Raw genomic sequence first — 14,828 nt, forward strand, 5'->3', positions numbered from 1 at the left:
AGCCGATGCTGAGGTCCGATTGTTTTCATCTGGACCTGGGAACACATTTCCAGGGCTAAGGGTGCGGGAAATGTGTCTACCAAGTCTGTTATATTGTACTCTCCCAAGAGCTCAGTAGAGTGCTCTGCACCCAGTAAGCGCTTAATAAATACAAATGATTGGTTGATTACTTCTCCAGCAACAGGCCTTCCATCTACCCCTGGCTCACTGCTCCATGTGAACTATAACCTGTCACCAAAGGCTCTGCTTGTCCTCAGTTGAGTCTCCAAGAAGAGAGACGATTCAAGCCCCGGGCCTTTAAGGAAGCCCAGGCAACCAGCCCCGAAGCCGCTCGGTGGCCCAGACAGTTTCCCGCAGATCAGAGCTCTTTCTGTTTTAGTCCATGACCTGGGTGACTTGGTGGTACCAAAGACTCAGCCTGGCAATTTGGAATAGGATGGCCACTGCTCATGGGACAGTGGCCCTGGGGGCTAGCCCCCCTGGTCTCAAAAGCTCTTTGGTTACCCCACGCCCCCCCCACAAAAGAATAATAAAAAATTGCATTCTTAGAGAGACCAGCACGGCTACCCAGAGGAAACAGAGCAGCCCGGGAGATGTTTGTGATTCAGAAATCACAGGTTTTTGGTTTTTTAGAAACTGGCATTTGTTGTTGTTGTTATTATAATAACTATATGTCAAGCACTGTACTAAGCACTGGGGAAGATACCAATTAATCAGGTCCGTGTCCCAAATGGGCTCCCGGCCTTAATTCCCGTTTTACAGTTGAGTTAACCGGGGTCCAGAGAAGTTAAGTGACTTAACCGAGGTGACACAGCAAACAAGTGGCGGAGCCGGGATTAAAACCCGGGTCCTTCTGATTTCCAGGCCCGTGCTCTCTTGCCTCGATCATGCTGCTTTGCACAGTTAGGCCATGCCTGGGTGAGCAACGGTCCTGAGGCAGATAGAAGAGGTTTCAGTGTCGAGGGTGGCACGGAGGAACGTCTGCCTGAATCCAAGCGAGGCCACCGAAATGGTGGGAGCGCGTGGATAGGTCGGAGCTCACCTCAGAATGGCTTTGAAGGGAATGTGGGCCAAAGCAATGAGAGACTGGGCTAAGGGTGTGGGTTGTACAGTGAACTAAGATATCCACCCGGGGATGGAAATGTTTTCAGTAGGCAAGACGATTTGAGGCTGGGGGATCAGCGGGAAGAAGGTTATGATAATCCAAATATGAGTTAAGCGTCATCAATATCACCAGCGGTAGAGCTACTGGTACTCCCCACAGCGAAGGGGAAGCTGGTCAGTGTAAAAACCTTTTTTTTCCCCCCCATGATATTTGTTAAATGCTTACTATGCACTGTATTAAGCGCTGAAGTAGATACAGTTAATCAGTTTGGACACATTCCGGGTCCTACCTGGAGCTCACAGTCTTAATCCCCATTTTACAGGTGAGGGAACTGTGGCACAGAGATGTCAAGTGACTTGCCCGCGGTCACACAGGCTACCAGTGGCGGTTCTGGGATTAGACCCCAGGGCCTCTGACTCCCAGGCCTGTGCCCTATCCACTACAGCATGCTGCTTCTAGACTCTTATACCGTGGGACTGTATGGAAGGAGTGAGGACGGCAGGACAACTGATGTTTGGGGGACGGCAGGACGACTGATGGTTATTCGTTCATCAGGAACTCGAGAGAAGAGAAGCCATCCCAAGCTGGAAGACGTGTCGGGGTGGTGTCTGTTTCGCGATAGGAAAAAATGGCTTGATGGGAAAAACCTACCAGAGCGGATCCATTTTCTAAGGAGGGTGTGGAATACCCATAGGGAGACTCGTCAGAGAAGGAATGATTGGAGAGGTGGGAAGAGATATCCGCGGGTTCCGGCGTCAGTGGTAGAAAGCAGTAGATGATGGGATAGTTTGTTAGTCCACTGGAACATAATCCCCTCAAGTTCACTGCCAGACTCATCCAGTAGGTTGAATCTCTAGAGTTGGGCCCGTCCGCAGCGCGTGGAATGAACGATCTTCGGTGGTCTGGATGAGAAAATGCTTTCCTCTAGATTGTAAGCCCATTGTGGGCAGGGAACGTGTCTACCAACTCTGTTCTGTTATCCACTTCCAAGCTCTTAGCCTAGGGTTCTGCACAGAGTAAGCGCTCAGTAAACATGATTGATAGTATAGGCCAAGATAGGCGATCACAGAAGCTGATGACATACCTCTACATATAAATGAATGTTGTTAATAATAATAAGGATAATGTCGGTATTTGTTAAGCGCTTACTATGTGCAAAGCACTATTTTAAGCGCTGAGGGGATACAAGGTGAACAGGTTGTCCCTCGTGGGGCTCACAGTCTTCATCCCCATTTTACAGATGAGGTAACTGAGACCCAGAGAAGTTCAGCGACTTGCCCAAAGTCACCCAGCTGACCAGTGGTGTAGCCGGGATTAGAACCCGTGACCTCTGACTCCCAAGTCCGTGCTCTTTCCACTGAGCCACGCTGCTTCTCTAAACTCTTCTAGGAACCATTTTGGCTTCGTCCTTTTCTCTCTTGCTGTTGGTCTTTCGCTCATGCCCTCCCTTCTGCCTGGAGCTCCTTCAATCGATGGTATTTATTGAGCACTTGCTCTGTGCAGACCTCTGTACTAAGTATTTGGGAGATTGCAGAACAACAGAGTTGGTAGATCTGTTCCCTGCCCCTAAGAGCTTACAGTTTAGAGGGGGAAGGCAGAAATCAATATAAATAAATAATGTCTGGATATCTAAATATCCCCATCACTCCTCTCATCACCTTGGCAGACCACTGCTCTCCTTATTTTCAAAGTCCTTCTAGAGTAACGTCTCCTCCAGGAATCCTTCCCTGACTGATCTCTCATTTCTCCATACCACTTTCCACCCTACTGCCACTTCAGCACTTCACTCTCCCATAAATAATAATGTTGGTATTTGTTAAGCGCTTACTATGTGCCGAGCACTGTTCTGAGCGCTGGGGGAGATCCAGGGGAAGCGGGTTGTCCCGCGTGAGGCTCACGGTTGATCCCCATTTTACAGATGAGGTGACTGAGGCCCAGAGACGCGAAGTGACTTGCCCACAGTCACCCAGCTGACAAACGGCAGAGCCGGGATTCGAACCCATGACCTCCGACTCCAAAGCCCGTGCTCTTTCCACTGAGCCACGCTGCTTCTCATAAACATAAACTCTCCTGTACCCCTCTTCTCGCTCCCCTGCCTGTAGTACTTATTTATACATCTTATATTTTATTACTTCTTTCTGTCTGTACTTTATTTTAGAGTCTGTCTCCCCCATTAGATTTTAAGCTCCTTGAGGTCATGTCTCCTAACTCTCCGGTACTCTCCCAAGCATTCAGTGCAGTGCTCCATACATTAAGCGTGAGCGGCAGCGTGGCCTAGTGGCAAGAACACGGGCTTGGGAGTGAGAGGTCATGGGTCTGATCCCGGCCCGCCACTCGTCTGCTGTGTGACCTTGGGCAAGTCACTTCACCTCTCTGGGCCTCAGTTCCCTCATCTGTTAAATGAGGTTTAAGAATGTGAGCCCCACGTGGGACCAACTATTTAGCTAGTATCTACCCCAGTGCTTAGGACGGTGCTTGGCACGTAGTAAGTGCTTAAATACTATAATAATAATTATTTTATTATTAATAATCCCTAAGTAAATAGAATTACTTGCTTGGTTGATTAATGGGTAGTTTCATTGATTGGTTGATAAATCTCTCTTTGCCCTCCTAGAATGCAAGAGGGAAAATGCTAAATGCTAATGTTAACCATTTAATGATTTCAAAAAGCTTTTCAATCACTCAGATTCATGACCGGTCAGATATTCCCGTCAAACGGTTTTAAATCATCCCACCAGGTCACTGCCCAAATCCTCGGGCACCTCTGGCTCTTTGGGTCTCAAGCACGTAACTGAATTTTATGGAGCCCAAAGTAAAGTTTGCTAGGTTGGGGTCAAGCACAGACTCTCCCAGTTGTCCCCCATTTTGACTTTTAGGATTCCGAGGGGCAGCAGTTGAGGTGGATCAGCGCTTAGGGCCAACCTCCGCCATAATTGGGCTGAAGGACAGCCTTGGCTCCCTCCCATCCCAGCCAGATTCAGGGCAATAGAGTGGTCTAGTGGATGGAACCCGGGCCTGGGAGTCGAAGGACCAGGGTCCTAATTCCACGTGTCTGCTGTGTGTCCTTGAGCCAGTCACTTGACTTCTCTGGGTCTCAATTCTGTCATTTATAAAATGGGGTTCACGTGGGTTAACCCCACGGGGGAGAGGGACTGTGTCCGACTCAATTTGCTGTGTTCACCTCGGTGCTTATTGCCGTGCCGGCACGTAGTAAAAGCTTGACAAATGCCACAGCTGTCATTATTATTCAGGCCACATTGTGCAGGCCAGTGCGCAGGGAGGCCGGGATGGGCTGTGGCTTGGGATCTAAGTCCCGTGTCCCTTTCCCTGTTAAAACAAAGGACGACTTTTCCGTAGCAGCAGTAACTGTCACACCTGTAAAAGTCTAAACTCCTTGTAGGCGGGGAACGTGTCTCGTGCTTCTGTTACACTTTCTTGGGTCCTTAGCTTAGTACATTCAGTAGGTGCCCCATGAATACGATACAGAGAACCGTTTCATCTTTTGAGATGGAGCAGAGGAAGAAGAGTGGTTTTAAAGAAGTAAATGAGTGTGGATAGGCTTTGGATACATTAGACTGGAAGCCCGACTGTCTCTATCTGTTACCCATTTATACATTCCAAGCGCTTAGTACAGTGCTCTGCACATAGTAAGTGCTCCATAAATACTATTGAATGAATGGATATGCTACTAAATCAGTCAATCAATAGTATGTATTGAGCGCTTACTGCGTGCACAGCACTGAACACCCGATAGAGTACTAATATAGCAGAGTTGGTAGACAATTTCCTTGTCCAGAAGGAGCTTACAGTCTAGGGGTCTAGGGATCAAATTCCCATTTAACAGATAAGGTGATTGAAGCCCAGATTAATAATAAAAATTTTGGTAAGTACTTACTATGTGCCAGGCACTATATACTAAGCGCTGGGGTGGATACGTGACTTGCCCAAAGTCACATGGCAAGCAAGCGCAAAAGCTCACTATCAAGCAAAAACTCCTCACTCTTGGCTTCAAAGCTTTTCATCACCCGGCCCCCTCCTATCTCGCTTCCCTTCTCTCCTTCTACAGACCACCCCGCACACTCCGCTTCTCTGCCAACGTCCTCACCGTGCCTCGTTCTCGCCTGTCTCGCCGTCGACTCCTTGCCCACGTCCTACCACTGAGCTGGAATGTCCTCCCTCTTCACATCCGCCAAACTAGCTCTCTTCCCCCCTCCAAAGTCCTACTGAGAGCTCACCTCCTCCAGAGGCCTTCCCAGGCCGAGCCCATGTTTTCCTCTGCTCTTCCTCCCCTCCCCATTGCTCCTGCTCCCTCCCTCTGCTCTACCCTCCTCCCCACCCCACAGCACTTGCGCATATAGGTACATATTCATTATTCTATTAATTTTATTAATGATGTGTATAGATCTATAATTCTGTTTATTTTTACTGATGCCATTGATGCCTGCAGCGTGGCTTAGCGGAAAGATCCCGGACCTGAGAGTCAGAGGTCGTGGGTTCTAATTCCAGCTCCTCCATCTGTCAGCCTTATGACTGTGGGCAAGTCACTTCACTTCTCTGTGCCTCAGTTCCCTTATCTGTAAAATGGGGATTAAGACCGGGAGCCCTGCGTGGGACAACCTCATTCCCTTGTATCTGCCCCAGTGCTGAGAACGGTGCTCGGCACTTAATAAGCGCTTAACAAATGCCGTCATTATTATTATTATTACTTTTTTTCATGTCAGTCCCTCCCTTCTAGACTGTGAGCCCGTTGTTGGGCAGGGATTGTCTCTATTGCTGAATTGTACTTTCCGAGCATTTGGTACAGTGCTCTGCACACAGTAAGTGCTCAATAAATACGATTGAATGAATGAATGAATGAAAGTGGCGGAGCTGGGATTGAACGCAGGTCTTCCCAACTCCTAGCTAGGCCCATGCTCTTTCCAATAGGCTGTGTTGCTTTGCCATAATTAGGCCTCTTTGATAAATTTAATATGTTGGCTGTATATTCTGGCAAATACTGTAGTTTTAATGATGGACATTACATTTTATGTCTTGGGACATCCATTTTATGCTTTGCCACATTTCTAGGCATAGGAGGATAAAATTATATCAACTGTCTTTACAAAGCAACCACTTCTGGAAGTTTGAATTTTCTACATTTTTGGATTCACTTGAAACTGTTTTTTATTGCCGAGGTGATTTTCTCTTCTCCCTCTTAGACCCAGAAGTACTTTTCTGAACCAATTAATAAAACCTGGACAAAACAGTCCAGAGCCGCTGCAGGTAGAGGAGCAGAGTAAGCAGAGGGATAAAACATCCAATGATCTTTGACTTTGAAAATGTGTCCAGTCAAAGGAAGTGCTGGAAGTGCGGGCCTTCCACTATTACAGAAGGGTTCCTTTCACTGAGTAAAATCAGGCATCTATTATACAAGTTGGTTCAAGAAAACATGCCTCACTTGGTCTTTCATTGCTCAATTTTCAGCCGCATAATGGAGCTACATCACCTTTGCCAAGCAAACAATTGCTAGGAACAAGATAACCAAATCATCTGGGCTTGTTTGAACTGGTTGATGTTGGTTTAAACTTATGTTCACAGCTTCAGGGTGGTTATGAACTGCACTTCTAAAAATAACCAGACAAATGAACTAGATTTCTGTCTTGGACTACCTTGTACCATTCTGTTCCAAATCTACTCAGCTTCCTGGTGAAGCTACTTCGAGAGTTCTGGAACCTCCTTTGGACCTTAGTCATGCTACAGCATTTATACAGCAAATAAAATTCCTCCTCATTTGCAATAATAATAATAACGACGATGTTGGGATTTGTTAAGTGCTTACTATGTGCCGAGCACTGTTCTAAGCGCTGGGGTAGATACAGGGTAGTCAGGTTGTCCCACGAGAGGCTCACAGTCTTCATCCCCATTTTACACATGAGGTGACCGAGGCACAGAGAAGTTAAGTGGCTTGCCCACAGTCACACAGCCGACAAGTGGCAGAGCCGGGATTCGAACCCATGACCCCGGACTCCCAAGCCCGTGCTCTTTCCACTGAGCCACGCTCCTTCTCTGTATTTTTCAAGACCTTGATTAATGCTGCGCTTTGAATTTCTCAACCTCTTCTTAGACATCTGTTTTACTCCTGCTTCCTGTCCTTCCACTAAGTGACTCTGCTTATTACCCTTTTCTTTGTTTTTCATTCTTGACTCTGCACCTTCACCTACACCCTCTGCCTGGAAATTCAAAGTCTGTATTTGTTAAGCACTTATTCCCTAAGTGCTGGGGTCGATACATGCTAATCAGATTGAAAACAGTCCGTGTTCCACATGGGGTCCGTGGTCTTAATCCCCATTTCACAGATGAGGTAACTGAAGTACAGAGAAGTGAAGTGACTCGTCCAAGGCCACACAGCAGACAGATGACGGAGCCAGGATTAGGACCCAGGTCCTCAGACTCCCAGGACCATGCCCTTTCCACTAGACCACACTGCTTCCCTTAACCACCTAACCTTTTCACTCATTCCACTAGTTTTGGAAAGAAGCACAGACCTTTGACCTTTTGAACACTAGTAAGTGTTTTGACCATCTAAACTCTTGCGAGATGGAATATTCTCTTTGAACATCTTGAGCACAGTGTCATGTTCATGTTCCTTCTTAACAAATAACTTAGGATGGTGCTCACTCTGGTCAGTGCACATTTAAAATAATAATAATAATAATGATGATGGTATTTGTTAAGCGCTTATTATGTGCCAAGCATTGTTCTATGTGCCGGGGTAGATACAAGGTTATCAGGTTGTCCCATGAGTGGCTCTCAGTCTTAATCCCCATTTTAGAGATGAGGTAATGGAGGCACAGAGAAGTTCAGTGACTTGCCCGAAGTCACACAGCTGACAAGTGGCGGAGCTGGGATCCGAACCTACGACATCTGACTCCCAAGCCCGTGCTCTATGCACTGTGCCGTGAACCTTAGTGGTCTCCTTCCCTCCTGTTCCCAAATTTTAGCCACTTTCTGACCTGTTCTCGCAAGAAAAATATGTGAATGGGAAAGTAGGGTAATTAGCTAAATGGAAAATGGCCCTTTAAAAGAACTGTGTTTCAGTGCTGAGAATTTGTCTCTGGAATCTGAAGCTTTCTGTAGCCACTGTAAGACAGGATCATTTTTTTTTCTTTTTTTTTTTTTTTCTGTTGCTTAGAAGTTATCTATAGAGAATCTGTCCACATCCTTTTAGGTTATTGGGTTTGTCATGAAAAGGATGTTATTGGTTTACCCAAGCAGGAAAAGGTTAAACACATATCAAAGGCATATTGATGAACAGTCTTTGAATACCCCAAAATAGATGAAGTTACTGAAATAGTTCAGTGTAGGTTTCTTTCTTTAAAGCTGGTTTTAAGTAAACAATGAACTTCACTTTAGGCTGTTTTTTTCTTATTATTTTTATTTATGGTATTTGTTAAGCACCTGTTATGTGCCAGGCACCGTATTAATTGCTGGGGTAAATAACAGCTAATCAGGTTGGACACAGTCCATGTCCCACATGGGGTTCACAGTCTTAAACCCCATTTTACATATGAGGTAAATGAGGACCAGAGGAAGTGGCCAAGGTCACACAGCAGACAATTGGCAGAGTCGGGATTAGAACCCAGATCCCATTGACTCCCAGGCCCTTGCTGTATCCATTAGGCTACAATGCTTCTCAGGTTGTCTTTCAGTAGGGCTCCCAGAGAAGCTAAAATACTGAGTGTTATTGTTTTGTTACTTTTATCTCTGAATGGAAACATTTTTAGCGTAGAGATCTTGGTGAAAGAGCTATTTTCTATGGGTTAGAAGTCAAGATTGGTGGGGCTTCTAATATTAAAGTAATAATTGTGTTATATTTTAAGCGCTTACTAGTGCCAAGCACTGTACAAAGTGCTAGGGTAGATACATGATAATCAGGCCAGCCAACAGTCCCTGGCCCTCATGGGTTCACAGTTTAAGAGGAAAGGAGAACAGATGTTTAATCCCTATTTTTCAGATGAGGAAACTGAAGCCCAGAGCAGTTAAATGGCTTGTTTAAAGTTACAAAGCACATCATCTGTCAGTCGTATTTATTGAGCACTTAACTGTATGCAGAGCACTGTACTAAGTGCTTGGGAGGGTACAATATAACAATCTGGCAGATCAGGAATTAGAACCCACTTCTCCTCCTCCCAGGCCCATGCTCTTTCCTCTAAGTCATGTTTCTTCCCAGTGTGGAACAGAGAAAAAACAGTCCATTCCCTCCAGAGAATGTTTTGCTGCTCACCAGATCACCTGCAAAATAGGAAATTTAAAGTTGTGTCCAAGGCACTCTACCTTATTCTAGTTTCGTAATAAATTCCCAGAGGAAGTTGAAGTATTAGAAGTCTGACAAAACTCAGCGCTTGAATTTTGTTCAGTGTATTATTTGTGCATTCCTGTCTCTGCACTTTCAACCAGCTCACCGAGCCTCTCTAAGTGACTGTTTTTGTTGCAGTTATCAGTAATGGTGATTTTACTTTGGCATTGATTTAGTGCCTTTCAGCGTCAGCAATAACAGAAGCATTTATGGAGTGCCTACTCTTTGCAGAACGTTCCTCCAGATGCTTTTAGCAGTTTTTCGGGTTTCCTCGTGACTGACACAAGCAAACCTTGGGATTGTCACAGGGGTTTAAGCCAGTAGCCGAGGTGAATTCTCCTGCTGTCGTGCGTCACCAGTCGGGCACGATGTGCCGGAGAGTCTTCCTTTCTCTCCTACCCTCCGTTTTCCCTACCAACCCCCAGCTGAAGTGTTTCCCAAGTGCCGAGGATCTTTTTCCTTTCGTTGCCGTGATCAAAAATCATAGTTAGGGAACAGATTTGGGAGGTTTTACCTAAATTTACCCTGAATTCGGGGTCTTCTCCCCTGAACAACCTGGGTTGTTCTTCTGCCTGCAAAGCTGCCTTTCATTCTGCGAGTTGTTGCAAGATGCCTCTACCCCTTTTCCTTCCTCGCTCATTCATTCATTCGGTAGTATTTATTGAGCGCTTACTATGTGCAGAGCACTGGACTAAACGCTTGGAATGAACAAGTCGGCAACAGATAGAGACGGTCCCTGCCGTTTGACGGGTTTACGGTCTAATCGGGGGAGATTAGGCTCGTAGTCAGACTCACCCTTTTGTCTTTTCCTTTCTTTTTTTCCCTACTTCCTCTCCCATCTCAGAAGCTAAACCAATAGGAACAGCTCTGGAGGGGCAGGGGAAATGGGGAGGTCTGGGGAAAGAGAGAGAGATCTCAGCAGCGGTGCTGCAAGGAACCTACTGATCATGAGAACAATGGGGGTGATGGGGACTCTGGCACCTCCAGAACATTTGATCAGGAAGGGTGGTTCTAGCCCAGCTCGCCTCTTGGAATGGGAAAAGGACTGAAGGTAGAGGTCACTCCTTGCGCCCCGTTGGAAGAACGCGGCCCCAGGCTGGCCCAGAGACCTGTGGAGTTCCCAGTGTCCTCATGAAGCCTGCTTCCTGCCCCGGGGACAACAGGCCGTTGCCCACCCTGGTGCCCGTGAGGATGAGCAGCTGGAGCGTTGGAAGCGGGCCCACCAAGCCGGAGCTGCCAAAGGGGTTATAGCCACAAGAGCGGTCTCCAGCTTGGCCTAGAAACGAACTAAGCGGTGGTGGAGGTGGAGGACGTGGAGGAGAAAGACGATGGCCTTTTTCCTTCAGCTCGGGCCGTGCTGTTTCTCCCGTCCCCTTCATTCATTCAGTCGTATTTACCGGGCGCTTACTGTGTGCAAAGCCCTGTACTACTCTGCCTCACCCCCCCCCCCGCCTGAGTGGCTCGCAGGTCCAGTGGGGTCTAGCGCTCCAGGTCCGTAGTGTTGTGGCCAATAGGCAGCCGTGGATCTTGCTCCTCTAGCTTCTCGTGGAGACGGTGGTCTGTCTGCCGGGAATTTGACCAGATCCTATAGGCTGAAGCTTCTTGTTTACGGGCAAGTGTCTGCTAACTCCATGATATTGTAATCTCCCGAGCGCTTAGTACGCAGCCCGGCCTAGTCGATAGAGCATGGGTCTGGGAGTCAGAAGGACCTGCGTTCTAATCCTACCTCCACCACCTGTCTGCTGTGTGACCTTGGGCGAGTCGCTTCACTTCTCTGGGCCTCAGTTCCCCAAGTGTAAAATGGGGATTAAGACAGTGAGCCTCGTGTGGAATGGGGACTGTGTCCAACTTGATTAACCTGTATCTACCCCAGCACTTAGAACAGTGCCTGACACATAAGTGCTTGGCAAATATAGTCATCATTATTATTATTATTAGCTGCAGCCAGAAGCTGTCCAGTCAAGCGACGCTCTTCTGCCCCGTTGGGCATGTGTATTGCGGCGGCTCTCGCGGCGGATCAGAAGCCAGGAGGCCCCTCCCTGCAGGAATGTGGAATAGAACTGAGAGAACAGGCTGCTTTTTATCCAGGTTTTCCAGCAGTGTGGCAGCTCCCCGCCCTGTCCTCCCCTTCTCTCCCACACCCAGCAAAGATCCAAAAGCAGCAAAGATTTCCCCTTCTCTCTTCTCCTTAGTTTCCCTCTTCCCTTGACTTTCTCCCCCCTGTTTTCCTCCCTTATCTCCTCAATGTGTAACACTCTTGAATCCCCTCCAACAGAGCTCACCCCTTTAAATGAAAAGTGGGCACCCCTCATATGGCAGTTCAGGGTGCTGGGCTCCTGGAGGTGGGTGGGGGGGGAATTTTCTTCCAATCTTAGACCCTCTAATTCCTCTTCCCAACCCCTTTTCTGATTGCTTTCCTTAGGTATGATCTGATTGGAAGGGAAGTAATAGCAGCAGTAATAATAATACTATAATGTTCTATAATTGTGGTATTTGTGAATGCTTCCTATGTGTCAGGCACTGTTCTGGCCACTGGAACAGCACTTTTATTCTCCCAGTGTTATCACATTAACTCCTTTTTTCTCTCACAACTGTCCTGCAAGGTGGGATAGAAAGGGCAATATTCTCTTCCCCATTTTGCAGATGAGGAAACCGAGGTAAAGAGAAGTCACGTGATCTGCCCACGGTCACGTGGCAGATTGACAGTGGAGCTCGGACGTACCAATCAATCAGTCACGTTCGTTGAGCGCTTACTGCGTGCAGAGCACCATAACAAGTGCTTGAGAGAGTACAGTATAAAGAGTTGGTAGTCATGTTCCCTGCCCACTGCGAGCTTACATTCTAGAGGGGGAGACAGACATTAGTATAAATGAATAAATTATAGATATGTACACAATCTGTGGGACTGAGGGAAGGGTGAATAAAGGGAGAAGATCCAAGTTCAAGGGTGATAGAGAAGGGAGTGGAAGAAGAGGAAATGAGGGCCTAGGCAGGGAAGGCCTCTTGGAGATGTGCTTTCAATAAGGTTTTGAAGGTGGGGAGAGTGTTCCAGACCAGAGCTCAGCAGCGAGATAGACGAGATCAATATATAGTGAGCAGGTCGGCAGTGGAGGAGCGAAGTGTGTGGGCTAGATTGTAGTGGGAGGTTAAAGAGGTAAGGTAGGATGCGGTAAGGTGATCGAGTGCTTTCAGAGAAGCAGCGTGGCTCCGTGGAAAGAGCACGGGCTTGGGAGTCAGAGGTCATGGGTTTGAATCCCGGGTCTGCCACTTGGCAGCTGTGTGACTGTGGGCAAGTAACAACTTCTCTGTGCCTCCGTTACCTCATCTGTAAAATGGGGATTAAGACTGTGAGCCTCATGTGGGACCACCTGATTACCCTGTATACCCCAGCGCTTAGAACAGTGCTGTGCACATAGTAAGTGCTTAACAAATACCAACATTATTATTATTATTATTATTAATAAGTAGCAGAGAAGCAGCGTGGCTTGGTGGTTAGAGCCCGGGCTTAGGAGTCAGAGGTCGTGGAGTCTAATCCTGGCACCGCCACTTATCAGTTGTGTGACTTGGGGCAAATCACTTAACTTCTCTGTGCCTCAGTTCCCTCATCTGTAAAATGGGGATTAAGTCTGTGAGGCCCATGTGGGACCACCTGATTACCCTGTATCTACCCCAGTGCTTAGAACAGTGCTCGGCACATAGTAAGCCCTTAACGAATACCACCATTATTATTATTATTATTAAAGCCAGTGGTAAGCAGTTTCTGTTTGATGCTAAATTGGATGGTCAATTAATCGATCATGTTTATTTAGCGCTTACTGTGTGCAGAGCATTGTATTTAGCACTTGGGAAATTATGGTATAGCAGAGTTGGTAGACACATTTCCTCCCTTTAATGATTGGAAGATCTTGAGAAGTGGGGAAACATGGACTGAATGGTTTTGTGAAAAAAAAAAATGATCCGAGCAGCAGAGTAAAGTATTGCCTGGAGTGGGGAGAGACAGGAGACTGGGAGGAAATATTCTTTCCTCCTGTAGTTTTTGTCCTTCTCCTCAAAATTCATGGCTTTTTCCCTTGTTGGCAGCAGGGCAGAGAGAGATGAGAAGATGACAAACAAGCGGGAAGGAAAGCAGAAAATATTCTTTTCTTCTGCAGCTCTTCTCCCGTTTCCCCTAAAATCTCGGTGAAAAGCCCAGAAGTGACCACGATCTATCCTGCCTTCTCATTTTTCTTCACCCCATCTTCTCTAGCAGTGCTGAAACCTAGTCTTAGTACACTTGGAAAAAAGGAGTAATAACTCTGAAAAGCCCCCTCTAAAAGGGTCAACTTTGCGGGAATTTTCCAAACATGAGGAGAGTTATCCATAAAGTCAGATTGGCTTTAATGTTGGGGTATTTATTAAGCGCTTACTATGTGCAGAGCACTGTTCTAAGCGCTGGGGTATACAAGGTAATTAGGTTGTCCCACGTGAGGCTCACAGGCTTAATCCCCATTTTACAGATGAGGTAACTGAGGCACAGAGAAGTGAAGTGACTTGCCCACAGTCACCCAGCTGACAAGTGGCGGAGCCAGGATTAGAACCCACGACCTCTGATTCCCAAGCCCGGGCTCTTTCCACTGAGCCACGCTGCTTCTGGTACCTTCTGGTACTTTGCGGTACTGAGCTCAGTAGCCGTTCATTCGGAGAGTGAGTCAGTGGTATTTATTAGAATTTGAGAGAGTACAATACCATGGAATTGGTAGATGTGTTCCATGCCCACAAGGAATTTGCAGTCTAGATGGGGAGAAAGACATTAAATGACAGATTTGAGAAATGACAGGCCGTAAGGATATTCATTCATTCGATTGTATTGAGCACTTACTGTGTACAGAGCACTGTACTAAGTGCTTGGGAGAGTACAACATACCAATAAACAGATAGATTCCCCGTCCCCAGTGAGCTTACGGTCTAGAGGGGGAGACAGACTTCAATAGAAATACGGACAGATATGTTCATAAGTGCTGTGGGACTGGGAGGGCAGATGAATAAAGGGAGCAGATCAGGGCAACACAGGAGGGAGTGTCAGAAGAGGAAAGGAGGCCTTAGGGAAGGGCTTCTTGGAAGAGATGTGCCTTCAATAAGGCTTTGAATGGAGGGAGAGTCCGTTGAATTTGAGGCGGGAGGGCGGCCCGGGCCAGCGGCAGGACGTGGGCGAAGGCAAGGTATCGGTGGCAAGTTAGATGAGATGGAGGCACGGTGAGAAGGTTGGCATTAAAGGAGCAGAGCGTGGGGGCTGGGTTGCAGTAGGAGAGTAGGGAGGTGAGGTAGGAGGGGGCAAGGTGATTAAGGGCTTCGGAGCCCATGGTGAGAAGTTTGGGGTGAGGATGTGTACACCAGTGATGTGGTTCGGGG

At 47.2% G+C, this 14,828-nt stretch overlaps 1 protein-coding gene across 6 annotated transcripts in view; it reads left to right on the forward strand.

Moving 5' to 3' along the window:
* Positions 1 to 14,828, forward strand: part of AHI1 (Abelson helper integration site 1) — a 248,316-nt gene that overhangs the window by 10,542 nt on the left and 222,946 nt on the right. The gene's annotated exons all lie outside the window — the stretch shown is intronic.

This window comes from Ornithorhynchus anatinus, chromosome 2 (genome assembly GCF_004115215.2).
Source record: "Ornithorhynchus anatinus isolate Pmale09 chromosome 2, mOrnAna1.pri.v4, whole genome shotgun sequence".
NCBI classification, from domain to species: Eukaryota; Metazoa; Chordata; class Mammalia; order Monotremata; family Ornithorhynchidae; genus Ornithorhynchus; species Ornithorhynchus anatinus.